Here is a 16,664-nt window from a genome sequence, read left to right on the forward strand (position 1 = left end):
GAGAGGAGAGGAGAGGAGAGGAGAGGAGAGGAGAGGAGAGGAGAGGAGAGGAGAGGAGAGGAGAGGAGAGGAGAGGAGAGGAGAGGAGAGGAGAGGAGAGGAGAGGAGAGGAGAGGAGAGGAGAGGAGAGGAGAGGAATCCTCTAGATAGGGTGGGGGGGGTGTAGGTTTATGTTCTCTGTGTTGTAACACCAGCAGGCCGGTAGAGGGATTTTGGTATTGTACAGTAGGTTCAAGTGATAGTCAGACTATCTGCTATTGCGGGTGTAAGTGGTTTTAATCCTTAAAGAAAACCAAAAGTTGTGTCCCTACCCAAACAGGATCAGCTGGTATATTGGAATAAAGAGCCACTGTGGCACTTGTGGACTTTGAATTGGGGAGACACAAGTGTTGAGCGTGAGAGCAAAGGCTCAAAGATTATGATCAGGAGAAGATTTGAGCGAGAAAGATAGTGACAGTATGGTATTACTTGGGTAGAATATTCTGGTATTTAGTTTATAAAACACCAGTGTCTGATTACAGAAGGTAATTTTGTACTGTCAAACAGAAGTGGGGGAAAATAGTGAATAAAAAGTTAAGCCAAGTTTAACACACTAGGGTCTCTTTGTATAAAAGTGACAAGCCTGACTATTGAAACTTAGAGAAAGTTCTTACTTAGTAGTCTTTCTTAGATTGACTGATGATGGGGGAGTTAATCTGTAGAGTAGAAGAGGAGCTATTGTATAACTGGAAAGCAAACAAACACAATGTCCCCTTCTCTGACAGGGGACTGCAAGAACATATGCAACACTGAGTGACGGGCCACTACAATATGAAAAAATTAAGGAGGCACACCAAGCCCTTTTCTTTCCAGGGCATAAGAAAGAGTGGATAAAATAACTACACCCCTTTGCTACAGGAGTGATCTAAAAGCTTCACACGAAAAGTCTGTTATGGCTGCATCTATCAAACTCTTTCCCTGCATACTTACCATTTCTGTAGTGCAGTGCAGCATGAAACCCCTAATCCACCTGTTGAAATTTAAAGTGGTGCTGATAGAAATGTACTGTATAGAAAACCTGCCAGCGGGGGGATTTCTGGAATCTAGAATGCAAAGGGATAAATGGCAGGAAAAGTACGAACCGTTTGGCAGAATTTAGGGTTTGTGGAAGAGATCCCTGCAGTTCAAAATTTTTGTGTCATGAACCTGTTTGAATGTTCAGCTCAATTAACTTTCACTGTAGCTTTGGCACTTAACCTGCCCTCATATTTTCTCATCCATCTATGACAGCTCCTGACAGCCTCCAGTTTTATCTCTGGCACTAGGCAGTGTGTTGTGCTGGTGGCCTGTTTGCACACTCTGATGGCTGGGTGGAGCAGAAATAAAACTCCCCTATGCTGGATGTTATATTTACATTCTTGCGTTGAACAGGCTGCTCTGTAGAGATGTGAAAAGATAAGAGTGGTGGTGGTGTGACTATGAGAGAACAAGAGACTGTGTGCAGCTTTGTAGTAAAGGTTACAAAAACGAGAGGCTGTTTGGCCCATCTATCCCATCTGGTAATTAATAGCTAACTGAGCTGAGGGAGAATCTCATCTGGATGTTGTTTAAAACGCCAGTGTACCAAGATTCAGAAAAAAATGTCTGGGTAGCTTGTTCCATCCACAGCCCTTTGTGTTAAGAGGGGCATTGTGTTCTCAGTCCTAAAAGCGCTGAAAAGTACAGTAGTACACGTTGGAAGACTGCTACAGCAAGAGATTGCTTCTGGAGTGGTCTAGGGGTTTTTCAAGGTGGCTTCTGGAAACCGTTTACAGACAGCACCAGCACTAGCAGACTTTACTTATAAAAAAAGTTTGTTCCAGTTGATTGGAGACCTAAAAGATACTGTACATTACATCAGATGTTAATGTACATTTTACTTTCATATTTGCGTAATGATGCCTACATAAGATAGAGGTATGATAAGATCACTTTATTAGCCATATGCAATTTCTTGTATTAGGAATTTGTCTTTTCACATACCCCAGCTTGCTCTCCATGAGAGACACAGACAGGGAGAGAAGCTTGGGGTCGGAGCGCAGGGTCAGCCATTTATACAGTGCCCCTGGAGCAGTTGGGGTTAAGGGCCTTGCCCAGGGGCCCCAGGGAGTAGGAGTCCTCTGCCGGCTGTGGGATACAAACCGGCAACCTTCCAGACACAGGCGCAGATCCTTAGCCACAGAGCCACTGCACCGCCACTTGGGGAAAAAACTGTTTTGGCTAATGATGTAGCAGTGACCCAAGGCAGTGATTTCAGAACCACAAGACCGGACCTGCTGTCAGAGCAAATGTCTATACTGGTTGATCCAACAGGGAATACTGGCTACAAAGTTCCATAACAGAAAAGTGAGGTGAAAGAGATGTAAAAGATGTGGTTTTGCCAATAGGATGACCAAGGATTTTAAAATGGAACAGGTTATGATGTAATCTAGGATGTTTTTTTAATCTTAAATACCTATTTTAACTTTATTTGTAGTTAATGAATTTCAATACCATACACTACATTCACTAACAATACTGTTGCATTTATACAACTCTTTTCATCTTGAAGGATTTCACCCCAAATTGATCTACATGTAAGAAGGGACGCATTTTATCCACCACAGAACTGATCTGGCTGACGCATGACATTTACTGTAAGCTGTGTGTTAAAAAAAGGAACATTAGAAGATGATGCTGGATCCAGCATCCAGGTGGATGCTGCACATTAGTGGTGGTGGAGGGGAGTCCCCATTACCTGTAAAGCGCTTTGAGTGGCGTGTCCAGAAAAAGGCGCTATATAAGTGTAAGCAATTATAATTATTATGACAGGTTCAGGAAAGATGGATGTCCCTGGCCTGAACTACATTCCCCAGAAGGCTGTGGGGAATATCCTGCCACCTTCAGTCACTTGACCATTTGTTAGAACCCAATTGGTCTGATGATGATTGAAGTTGGAAAGCAGAGGCTCCTAGAAAGAGAGATCCCTGTTCCAATGGAGCTATGACTTCTGTGTGATATAAGCTTGGAAGGCATTGTGTTTATGAGGTTGGTAAGCAGCTTAATTGCCTGGCTACAGCTAGAGAGGGAACGGAAGAAGTCTAGGCAATAGCTCAAAGAAGAGCATTCTGTAGGCTTTTATTTTGGTCTTGGTTGTTTCCCGCACTATATATAAAAAGCACTTTTTGTATATCACAGCTGCGCTTGTCTCTTTTTCTGAAACCTGCCTATTTACAGATTGCTTGTTAGAGCACTCCAGTCTTTGAGTATGTCACAACACTTTGGGGGGGGGGGGGTGATCATGTGTGACACACATAACACAAAATTAAACAACTGCTCATAGTTATAGCCAACGAGGAGTAGCCAGGTGCTCGTTTGTACACATTGTGCTCTAAGTGATGTTCAAGGCATACTGCACACAACCACCCCATTGGAAAGACAGGGGAGGTTCCCTACACAAACAGGAGATGGAGTCACAACTTGTGAAAAGCATGGTGTGCAGGTCAGTAGTGCAGGAAGTTTGACTGACTGTCACCTAACTTCCTGTAACATGATCAGAGGGAGGAGGCACTTTGCCTCAGGCCATGTAGCCTGCTTGTCCACAGCTTCCCCTCTTTTTGCTGCGGGAGACTGAAGCATCTAGGGACGAGCACTCTTAAACGAGGCCATGAAACAGGAGCCCCGCTATTTCACAGGACATCAGCTTGGGGCCATCCTGCTTACACCTATGACACTTTCAATAACACAATGAGAAAAGAGCAGCACGTGTGACACGGCCACGGTGTGAGATCTATGCACAGTAGATAATAAAGAAAAAACAGACCTTGAGTACTAAGTAATGCCGCTGTCATTGAATGCTGTGCACACAATAGCATGCCATTTTAAATATGTTAAAGTGATGTGTCTCATACAGTTAAAGTATAATGTTCTTTGCTTATTCAGCGTTCTTCTTTATTAAGCAGGAGATGGGATGAGGGGAGCAGGACAGCAGATAAAAAGATCTTTTTGTTTTGTCTTTTCATCTGGGCCCCATCAGGGCTTTGAATGACAAGCAATGGGAAACAATTGTATCCATAGTAATCCTGACAAGCAGGACCTTGGGGTGGCATTCAGATACAGACGTCGGAAATGATCCAATCAGTTGTGATGTTTAAATGTCACTGGGTTGCCCGATTTTGTTAAAATTGTTGTCATTTTCTATGCTTGTTTTGACATGCCAGGTCTATGAAAGAAACCATGTTTTGGGTCACAAGTTTGAATGGGTCACAAATGTTTGAACACATCTGGCTTGGGCGCTACTGTATCGTGAAGTGTGTCACCACTGAGAACAGCCAGTTGGAAGCAAGGCATCAGATCAGCTGGCACAGAGATTCTGGAACTGTACTAACTGTGCTAGCCAGAAAAGTAGTTTTAATATGCCTATTATATAAACCCTGGATTGCTAATTAGCCTTAAAAAAGAATAACTAGAAATTGATCCAAACTTTGCCTTACAATAGATAGTCATTTCATACAGTAAGCATTGTATATGAAAAATAAAAAATGAAGTGCTTTTATCCTCCCTATAGTACTTACAGGCTTGGTGGCCAGAATATTAGGATCCCCCCACTGAACAACATTGTAGGGCCTGTGGGAGTAGGATGTGTTTCTCTAGGTTTTGAAAAGTTTACAGCTCTGTCGCTGTAACAGGCTTCTTAAAGGATGGCCTTTCAGCTGAGGATGTGATGAGGCCTGTTGGGTGGAATTGAGCAGCACATCCGACCAGTTCTTCCAGCTGTCACTGGAGTTGAGGCGTGGGGATTTCTAACAGCCAGGAAAGGCAGAGGGAATTTGTCTTATTCTGTGTGGACCAGATGAAGTAATGCCTGCCAGCGAGTCAGTTAGTATGACTGGGGGGTTCTTAATATTTTGACCAGTGAGTGCTCATTTTTTTACATTCAAAGAACAGTATTTCTTTCATCTGAACCCAAAAAGAAAATGAAAAACAATGGAATGTTTTTTTGTTTCAGGGTTAGAGAGAATCAGCCTTGATGAGTGCATTTCAGAACACAAGGAAAGCAAAATGTACATGTTTATGTGTAAGACATCCAATTTACATCACAAAATAGACTAAATTTCCAGGTATACCAAGTGACATATTGCCGTCATTGTCTGCAATCACGACAACAAATCTTCCAGTGACGTGAAGAGGCTCTATTACACTGTGAACAACCAGGCTTGTGAATACAGCTCTTCTAATCCAATAGAAATATCTACAGTAAGTCGTAAAACCAAACATAATGCACTCCTTAACTTAGGTCTCAAACATAATTATGTTAAAAAGATCACTTAAATCGTGCGAAAGATTTTTTTCTATCAAGCACTGATATTCGTCCTGTCACTGCGTTCTCTTCTCACGGTTGCTTTATATGGGCAAAAATAGTAGGAATGGCTCCTGGCCTGAGGTTCAGTGTCTGAAATGAAAATATATTTCATATGGTCAGGCTTCATATGAAGCCTTCAGGTATTCTTCATGTAACTTCAAAGCACTGAAAATTTCAATACACATGTCCAATCCTAAATTGACAATATTTGTAAACAATCTATTTCTGTTGCAATAAAGCACATGGTTAAGGCCAAGCAAATTTACTGTATTATATATACTGTAATGTTATGAAACCAACACATATAGGACAATATGTTTTAGATACCTAAACGAGACTGCGAAGTGCAATTGAATTGATTTCAACAAATCAACTTCGAGACGCTTTTGCTGACAAATACTACTCGTTAACTCTGCATGCAGATCACATTGGAACATTTCTGCGGTGAAATATCTGTTACACAACCTGTACTTCTTCACTCGTCTAGCTCATTCCATTAGTCATTACAGTGACTAGAGAGCAGGAAGGTTTTACATCGCGATTCTCGCAAACTCTCACCCTCGCCTGTGGCAAGACAAGTGGTTTGCAACAACATGGCAACCATACAATATTTTTACAAGGTTCACAGTTTAATTTGGAATTGTACAATTTTGCCGGACTATCAATTAATGCATTTTATTACCATGATTTAATAACTGGTCTGAAAAATTGGGACTGTTTCCCCTTTAACTCAGAGACACACTTTTCTCCAAAGTACATATCTGAGCCTCCATTACTCTTTTCACCTCATTTCAACACTTCTTCACCTACCAGCAACGATCTTTTCCTGAGTTTCCTGAGAATTAGCAGCCCCCATTGTGACACTTGTGAGCACAGTTGATAATAGAGGCACCTGCCATTAGGCACAGTGCAGAGCACCTGCGAATAACTAAATTGAAATATTCAGAACGCCAATAATATGTACTTTTCCCAATATAGTGTATTCTTGAATCTTTTATAACAATGATTTTGGTTTTGCTCATTAATTTTGATACACAAACCCCAAAGAGGTTTTGAGCACAGATGCAAAACTGATACACTGGCATGTGCCATTCCAGTGAATTTCTCTTGCAAGATATTTCACAGATCATCACTGTTATGTCGCGCACAGTGTCCACTTAAGTCTACGATGCTGTTGCGCTTCTGTTTTTGGGTTACTGCATTATGGCACTTAGGTGCCTTGGCGGGTTTTTACCGTTCTCTGGTAGTTCCAGGACCTGCACAGTAAAGAGCAGACGTCTGAGAAACCTGTCTGCCTCAGGTTTTCTGTGGTGTACCCAGCACCTTCCCTGTGAAATTGCTTTTTTGTGAATTGGAACAGGTGCCTTTGTTTTCTTGTCCCTGCTGGAGGAAAAGCAGGAGAAAACATATTTGCTGGGAGACAATCCAGCGTTTGTATTAATATATCAGGCAAAAACTATAAGAGTATTTTCAGAAAGTGGGTTTATTCGAACTTCTAGAGTAAAAGAAATGTTAAGATAATTCATTGTATCTGTTCTGGAAACAGTTTTGCTATTGGGTAATTGACTAAAACATGCACAGTTTACAGTAACACCACAGTAAACGTAACAGCACTGTAATGTACATTACTGCGTCATCAATAATTGATTAATTGCAGTCATGAAAATTGTGGATCCTCTAAAGTAGTTTTAGTGGAATTTTTGTGCTAATTATATAACATTTTTTCTGTTCCTAGGATTATATCATAGTTAATGAGTTATAATTGATCACAATTCTGTTTTTGCAATTTTTTGCACAGAAGTATATAATTTGCAAATTCTATACTTTGTTTGGATCTTGATCTGCTTCAGTTTTTTCAGCCTGTATCTGGCTGAAGAGTCTGCTTGTGTACATTGAGACAAAGCAGCCTGTGCTTTAGAGTTTGCCAGGTGGGGTACAGAAATCATTTTCAAACCGAAGCAAAATTCTGCGCAATCATTTTCATAAGGCAGTCTTCTCTCTTTGAACATTAAAACGCATTGGAGTCCAGTGTGTCTAACAGTTAAGACAACAGACGGACTGTTAACGTGGGCATCTGAGTATTATTATAGAGTTCTAGTGTGTACAAAGATTTGCTCCAATGAAAACAAACAAGACTGAATGATAGGCCTTGATCTGGCAAGAGTATTTGTTTGATATTGATTTAACTTTTTATACCTAATGTAAAATGATTTAAAAAGTAATCCAGCTCACTTTAATATCAAAGCATTTGTGTTTAATGTTATAATTATTTATCTGAATGAGTCAAATATCAACAAATTATGTTGAACATACCCCTTTATAAATACTGAATTGGAAAGCTACTGAATTAATCAGTAGGAGATTTAGAAGAATAATTTGTGGCTCGTGTACCTCAAGGATGCAACAGTAACTCACCTGGGATTTGAACCCCAAACCTTCTAATCACAAGTGCTGTACTCCTAACCACTCCTCTCCACAAGTATTGTTCTGTTATATTTTTCAAATTATTTTTCATCTCATTTTTGATAGTATGCAACTTTGCTTCTGCAGTTCAGAATTTCTGATCTCTGAAAGTTGCACAACCTTTGTGCATAACTGTTGTGTTCTATGCCCAGCTTGTTTGTTCATTGGTCCCGATTTTTGTTAAGATCCTTCAGGTTAGATGTTATTAACCATGGCTTGCTCACTTGTTTCCCTTTTTGTGAAAGCCTTCTTTCCAAGGCTGCCATCTAAAGGATGCAAGGGAAAAATGTGAAAAGGGACCCAGGATTTATGAAGTAGCGGAAGGGAAATCTGTCTTGAGGGTGAGACTTTCTAAGCATGGGTCAGGAATCCCTTCCAGGTGAATCAAACAGTGTAGCAGCTCATGCTAGGCCATTCTGGTGGAACTGTCGCTTTAAACTTCATTTCAGTAAAGTGCTTTCTCAAAAATGGGAAAATGATCGAGGGTTGAGCCAAATTCATGCGCCATGTTTAATAATTTGTCTTCATAACGGTGACCATTCAGATCTTTGCAGCCTCAGTTGTTTTTCTACAAGGTCCTGAAGGTTAGCCTTCGGGATGCCAAACTGTAAAACTGCAACATATTAATGCACAGAATGGGATGCTTAATATTCTCTGAGAGTCTATGTGCAGACATCTTCCGAAAGACTGCAATCCATTTCTTTAAAGTACTGCTGTCACAGCGGGAATTAATGTCCAACGCGTTCAAGAGCAGGTGCCTGCCCGTAGCTACAGATGGGCTGCAATGATGGCGCTGAGTCGCGTTTGCTGTGTAAGGAACGGTTCCTGCCAGATGGGAGCGCCCCTCTTCAACACAAATCAACTTGGTGCCACACGGCAGCTCTGCCAGTCACTATTTTGTTGGCCAGTCTATGTGCCAAACAGGGGAAAGCAGTATCAGCCTGTGAATATTAGTCTAGGATGTCTTGTGAAATGTCAAACAGAGTGAGCCTTAAATAAAAGGTTTATGAATCCTGCCATCTAAGCGCAGAAATTAATGGTGTTATAAAGTCAGTTGGTGTCCCTTTTCAATCCATTTATAAAATTAACAAAATAATAAGGATGTGGTTTTCTTTTTTCTTTTCTGTAGTAGGATGCACCAGAAATTATATACAGGTATAGTTGACACAATGGCTGAAGTTGGCCTTTTTTGTTCATAAAAGATTATAGTACTGTATACTAGAGTATACCCCTGGATAAGATTAAGGTTTGATTGCCATCACTAAGTTAGATATACCACGTCAATATATCTGCAAAGAACAATTAGTAATGTCACTATACCAGAAATTGTTTAAATAGCCATCCAATCATTTCCTAGCTGCTTAATTAGCACTGTGGCTAAGGATCTGCACCTGTGGCTTGAAGGTTGCTGGTTCAAATCCCGTGGCTGGCAGAGGAATCCTACTCCATTGGGCCCTGAGCAAGGCCCTTTACCCCAGCTGCACCAGGGGTGCAGTATAAATGGCTGAACTTGCACTCTGACCCCAAGCTTCTCAAACGTATGCTCTCCCCGGAATCTGAACCCAGGTGCCTGCCAATGCCCATCCATGCCACCTGCACTTAAATATTTGTTTGTCAGTTTCCCTTTGCTTATTTTATATCTTGTGATTCATGGGCAAAATATTCTCATGAAGGGCTTTCAAAATGTTTTGCAGCTTGCATACTTACAAGTTCATAAGCATTTTTGAAGACTGTGAATACATGTATAGCACACTTAGAATTTGTGCCTAATTTCTGTTAAACACCTTCTGTGAAGACTAATGCCATTCTGTTCTTTGCAAGGCCATTGCATGAACCTTGAGCACTACATGGACATTTACTACAAAGTAAATAAATCTACAGTATTTTTAGTACATTACAGTTCATTATTGCTCTGCATTTTATACCTCACCTCAAAAGACCAACACCAGGAAGTGGAGTGCAGTAAGGTCTGACGGAGCACATCTCATCTGGTTAATGCTGATGATGGATGGATAAGCCACTCTAGAGTTTTTTGTGTTGGTTCTCATCTACTCAGAGGGCAGATGAGAGATCTTTAAAAAGCACCTTAGAGCAATGCTTTGTTGTGCTACAGATCTTTTAAAGATCCTTAAAAATGAAAAAAGTGACACTTTTGCGGAAGATAAAAGAAAAAATCTAATTTAATGTCAATACCCAAATAAAAAGACTTAATAGCCCAAACATCCTTAATTCTATTTTTCATTATGGAATTAATCTTTATTTGTTCTTTTGTAGCCAACGCATGCCAATGCAGCTCCCCACCTTTACAAAAATAAACATAAAAACATAAACATAATAAAAGACCTCTCCTGTTTTATTGTTTTCATTCTAATGTGTAAACTTTATTTGAGCTTTAGAAGAATTGAATCTTGAGCCGAGCAGTGAGGTTGTCCAGAATGGAAAGAATAAGGACAGCAGTGTGTCAGTCAGTCTAAACTGGAGCCTCCTTATGCTGTGACCATGAACAGAAACGGGGTGTTTTTCATCAGAAGATCTGTGATGAAGAGGAAATTTATCATGTTTCTTGCAAAAAAAAAATCATCTCAACTTCTGTGTAACTAGTTTGGCAATTGGGTTACATTATTGCTACAATATGAGTGCTTGGTGACAGATGCAAGCCTACTGTATATTCAAAACACGTACAGAAAATTAAGCAGTAAAGAATGATACATTTTTCCAGACCTGTGTTTGACTTGAGCACAATGCTGAGGTTTTCAACTCTGTTCATTACAGTGGAGGAACACCTGGGTGTCAACACCTTAGGCGGGACTTTGTCTTTTACTGGAAGAATGGCACCTCATTAATCATGGTCATATCCATAAACAAGTTGGGAAGAACAGTGACTCCTACTGGTCTTCACCCATATTGCATACAGAAATTCATTTTGATAGCTTTATCGCCTGGATACTGAGCTACTGTTGGTTAGTGTCTGTTTATTATGGTTAGCGAGATTCAGAGTTATCAGATATGACATGCAGGGAAGATCGATTAAGAAGGTATTTTCAACTAGGAATAACAATAGGTTTTAATTGTCCTGCTAAGACGTTCCTGCGGAGCAGCGAGCAGTGGAGCTGGGAATTGCGTTCCGAGTGAATTCTCAGCCACGGTCTGAAATGTCGCAGCTCAGGGGTTGGAAAATGAAGCCTTTAATCTGCAAAGAAAACGAACATCAGCAAGAGTTCTAGATTGGCCTTGACAGATTAAAAAATGTTGTTAAAACAAGTAACACCAGTTAAACACGGGACATCGCTACATCGGCCTTGACCTATATTTGTCTAAGAGGGAGAATGACGTGATTCCTCCCTGGGAGCCATAATGTAGAAGGAGAAAAGGTGGGAGGACAGTGGGCTTATATACCTTGGAGAACCTTTAACACAGGAAACTATTTATCATAGCAGGTTTGGTTGATATTGCTCCCATACTGAACCAATTAGGGCTGGCTTGTTTCGTCATCCTTCACAAGCTGGACTGAGGGGCTTTGGAGCGTGGTACAGTGCGGTAATTGAATTTTGATTAAACACACATGGCTCGTGACCTTGCATGGATATTTAGAAGCCATGACCTACTCTGAAAGATGTCACTGAGCCAAGAACTTGCCAGAAAACAGGATGTTCTGTTGGGGGCCGGAGAGGGGGGATATGTATGAAAATCAGGGACAGCTGGAGAACAAAGATTTCTTTATTTTTTTTATTTCCATCTTCCATTTCTACCTTTTCTTAAAGTCTGTTGGAAGCATTTTGAAAGGTAATAGATGAATTGGTTGGAAGGCTTTTTGGGGTCTGATTTTCAGGAGTGTTTTTGCAATTTGTGGACTTATTTAGAGAGATACATGGTTAACTCCTCCTTCGCTGGGCCCCTGAAATCGCAGCTCCAAACATTTCAGAACAGCTTGAATAAATATACATATATGTGGGATAGTGACATGAAGCTCAGAGGGATTTTAATTCGGTCTTTAACCACAGCTACTGCTGCTAGTTTGCTGTAATCCTATCAGCTATTTGGATATGGTTTCCAGATATTCAACAGTAATCTAGTGTTCCTTTTCACCACAGATACCTCCTAACATTCTGTGTGTCCAATTGCATTTGACATCCTGTTTTTTTTTCTCTAATATGAAATGCCCAATTCGAGGAGTAGCTTTCACTGTCTGGAAAGATACTCTTTTTTCTATTCACAATGGACTAATTCAGCCGATTTCACCAGAGAATGGAGCCTCATGCATATAATCACCAAGCAGCACACAGGCAGCACCAGTACAGGTAGTAACCTAAACATTTATTGATATTAACCTAGCATAACAAACACACATTGTACAGATGTCACACCTGCATCTCTGTCCATCCTCCTTGGTTTGTAAGAGCCCCTGCTGGGCAGAGGGGTCCTTGCGTAAAGAGACATGAGTTACCGTACCTACTTACCTGGTTAAGGTGGAACTTCCTCTTTAACTGAAATACAGAGTAGCAAGTACAGGATTTACAGATCAAACCCCTCCCTGCTTCTTGGGAATCCCACAGAACATGGTACAGAGAGTTCCTTCTGGTATGCGGAAATGAATTTTACCATCATTCAATATTCATAGCCAGTCCACTATTTCTGACCACTCATCACCACGGTTTTGCTGTTGTGGAATGCAGTCACCTTAGCCATGAGCCATAATTTTTGTACGATAAAGTCTCCTGCTTGAATCTTTATAGTAGCCCACTGTGTGCAAGCATCCTTTAATAATCGGATTAAGGACATTTTTCGACAAACAATGGTAATTCTTAGCTACTTAAGAAATAACACATTAGTCATGTCACTTTACATTTTCTTATGAATTTGACACTCAGTCTGATGTATTTAGTTTTGTTTTGATTACATGCCAAATCATTTGAGAAATGGAGGAACAGGTCACAGGGCTCTGGACAGATGTGGACTCCAGTCTTTAGTGTGGTCATATCCTTAAGCAAGGCTCTTTACAACTAGACAGCAAAGGACACTAAGGTGTATTGGCTTGCAGTAGACAAGCATTTATCCCATAGGATGCTGTTCTTTTTATGAATACATTTCCTAAATAGAAGATTTAATAGAATGTGGGACATTCACATGAAATCAAAAACATGTCTGATTTAAAAATGCTTTTTAATGATACTAATAGGAAAAAATGTCCATTGGATCAATGGGTCAAACCTCGTTTTTGCTGTGCAGTACTTTCTCTCCAAATGAGAACTGGGCATCTTGGATTGCAGTGTTGGGGACTGCATGTCTTTATCAAGAGATAAAACTCAACCTATGCACATATACTGAACATACGTATATTGACATGTATGGAACCAGCATTCCCTTGTTGCTTTTCAAAGGCAGTTATTCAGGGAAACAGATATGGTTCTCATCTTTAATCTTACCAGATGAATCTGTTTTCAGATTGACAAATTCCAGGTTCCTACACAAAGCAAGACCAGTTATGGTACATTATAAGATTATTATTTCCATGTCTTGCACAGCTACATGTTAACAAAATTAAATGTATTTTTTCTGTATCACCCGTGCAATTTCTATAAGTGACTCTAGCTTGTCATGAAACCAAGATCCTGAGTACTTGGTCATTCGTGTTTAAGATTTAAAGCACTATAACAGTATGAGGCATTAACCCCAATGTCCAGGTTAATATCCGCTCTTGTACAATCTGGCCTATCTGCAATCCCAGCATTATTCTCCTCCTGATCTGATTATTCTCCTCCTGAGCTCCCTTCTCCTCCTGATCTTCTGTGCAGTGGAGCTCCTGGTGCAGATTAACTGCTGTGTCACCCAGGTGGGGCTGCACTTCAGAGGAGAATAAACTGGGTCACCTTTCTATATCTGAAGTGCATTGGGATCCTTTGTGATAAAATAATAATAATCATAATTGCTTACATTTATATAGCGCTTTTCTGGACACTCCACTCTAAGCGCTTTACAGGTGATGGGGATCCCCTCCACCACCACCAATGTGCAGCATCCACCTGGATGATGCAATGGCAGCCATAGTGCACCAGATCGCTCACCACACACCAGCTATTAGTAGGGAGGAGAACAGAGTGAGGAAGCCAGTTTATAGATGGGGATTATTAGGAGGCCATGATTGGTAACGAGCAGAGGGGAAATTTGGCCAGGAGGCGGGGGTTGTACCCCTAAATGCATGCATTTATTATTTGTGTTAATAATACCTGACATGAATCAGGCTGTATTACAACAACTATGAAGAGAAATTCCGATCACTGAACTTTTCATATTGAGTTCTTCTCTAAATGTTTAGCATGGGATGGTAATGAAATAGAATTTTTAAAGGAAAAATACAGGAAGACAGTTTATATTACAAAATGAAAATTGTTGTCCTCCTCTGATGTCTAGGCATGCTTAATAAAAGAAGTAAACCTTTACAGTTTTTACATTTACATTCAGAACACAGCTTCAAACAGATATGCAAGGAGTCCCCTTTAATTAAATACCAGTGATGGTTTGATTGGTTCTTGTGACAAGGAGTTTCAATGTATACAAGGACAACAGAGTAACAGAAGCGCATCTGTGGAGCTCGGAGTTCATCTCATCATTGCTGTACTGTTGCGGCCGTTTCTGGCAACGCAGCCTTGGCAGTCTCGGACGTTTAAACACATTTCTTCTCTTTGAAGCCTGCCCAGTATTACCGTTCAGTTGCCCTCTTCCAAATTCCTTGTCATTTTTCTTAAAACAGCCTTCCAAGTGAAATGAATTAAGCAAATAAATCACACATTTACAGTTGCTCAGTGTTCTTGTCGGCAGAGACGTGCCCTCACCCAGACACATACGCACGTGTTCAAACCCACTGTGCTGACCCCGAGTGTAGCTGTCACGCTCGTAAACCTCTCCTCTTACGGACGCTCCAGCCCTTCCTAGTTTTGTACTTATCTCCTGCACCTGCCTCCGGTTCCTGCGCCCCGTCCTATAAAAGCCAGGCATTCCTGCCAATCTGGGCTCAGCTTTGGAAGATGGACGCCTGGAACTCCGCCTATCCGCGAGTCCAGGAGCAACTTGATGACATTGGCTTCACAATGGCGTCCTGACCATCTGGGTCCGGGACTGGAGCGTCTGGTCCTGTTACTCCCCTTTTATTCCCCCGACCCTTCGTCGGATCCCGCTCCAGCTTTTAAATCTGTTTGTCTGTGTCTGGAAGAATCTCCCAGTTTTGGACATTGGATCATTCTTGGATTTGCTACGGACTCCCTTGGACTTGTTTGCCTTGGACACACCTCCCTGAACACCAGTGCACCTTGAACACGCCCCCTGTTTTCCTTCAAGCCCCTTTGAATGCTTTTCCCCCCGTGTTTTCCTCTCTCCTCCCCGGATTGTGCTGTCTGCACAGGGTCCTGAAAGAACACTTCGTGACAGTAGCCATGTTCTTTCCGGAGTCTTGTGACACGAGGTGTGAAGCAGTCTTAATATTTTGTGCTCTGTTCGTTCAAAAAGTGTAGATAAGGTATCTGCGGCCAAGGAAGTGCTGGTGACAGTCAGGGGATGGGTTTAAAGGCTACAGGGTACTACCTTATAAACATTTAAAGTTGGCAATCAGCATTAACATCCTGTGCCAATTGATTGCTTTATTGATTTCTGCTGCACAGTGCTCACCAATTTAAAAAAAAAGTAGCCTAGAGAGTGCACATTTTTGGGCTTGTGAAGTCTCTACCACAACTCTGCGAGCAGAGAGAAAGCGGACGTGGTCCTGAGGTGATGTTCTCCACAGATACACTTTCTTCAGAGTCTACCACATCACCTCACCACCACAGATCAGTCTGCAGCTCTGGCACAGGGCTTTCAGACTTATTTATCTTGGCATTTTTGTTTTTGCTTTTAATCAATGTGGCCCTTTCCGTCCATACTTCGGCGTCGTGTGCTAAATTAAAATAAATTAGAGTGATCTCAGTGGGCGCTTCCCTAATTAAGAAAAAAAGTTGTTTTCTAAGACCAAAGGTTAACAATCCTGCTTCTGGCAAGCTCCAATACAGCTAGTCTTATAGGTTCCTCCCCTAAATCACCTAACAACTGAGAATACTTGTAAGCTTGAACAGAGAGTTATTTGTTCAATTAATGGAACTCTGGTCCTTGACTACTGAGGGGTATTCAAAGTCTTGCTCCAAACGATCTCTTAATGACTTAATTGAACAAATTGCCCGCTTCCTTGATCACAATTAAATGATAAAGTCTTTAGAAACGAATGATTTAACGGTTACCTCTAAAACCTGCAGGATGAGGGCTCTGGCAGAGCTGAGTACTAGGAGCTGCATGTGTTGTCATTCAGCAGCTCAAAATGACTCGTGAGTGTGCATCCAAGTGTGTGATCTCCAAGCTTTGTACTGTTATTCATCATCAGCAATGGAGCTATAGCAAATAAGGAGCACCAGATATTAACACAACAAAGAAAAATAAAATGGTTAGCATTCATGATTAGTTTTAAGACTTAGCAGACCCTCAATTTCAGAGTTCTTTTAAAATGTAGAGGGCAATGTTTAAAATGGTAGAGGGCAATTTGAATCTCTGCTTTTTATTTCTGTTTGCATGTTTTTCCTGGACAGACATAGGCTCAGCTCATCCCCTTCTGAGGTGCAACACCCATTTGGGTGAACAAGGCTGCCATTCTGTGGCAGTAGCCCCAGTGCACATCAGATCAGGTGGAGACATGATAAAGTATTTCACTAGATAAATTAAGTGGAAATTTAAGAAAGGCAGACTATGCAAGCTGAAACTGAGATGGAGCCTAGACTCCCTTACTTGTACAAACAGCACCAGGGAATCTTTGGTGACCAAGAGGTCC

The sequence above is a fragment of the Lepisosteus platostomus genome, chromosome 11 (assembly GCF_059453375.1).
Source record: "Lepisosteus platostomus isolate fLepPlt1 chromosome 11, fLepPlt1.hap1, whole genome shotgun sequence".
Classification (NCBI taxonomy): Eukaryota; Metazoa; Chordata; class Actinopteri; order Semionotiformes; family Lepisosteidae; genus Lepisosteus; species Lepisosteus platostomus.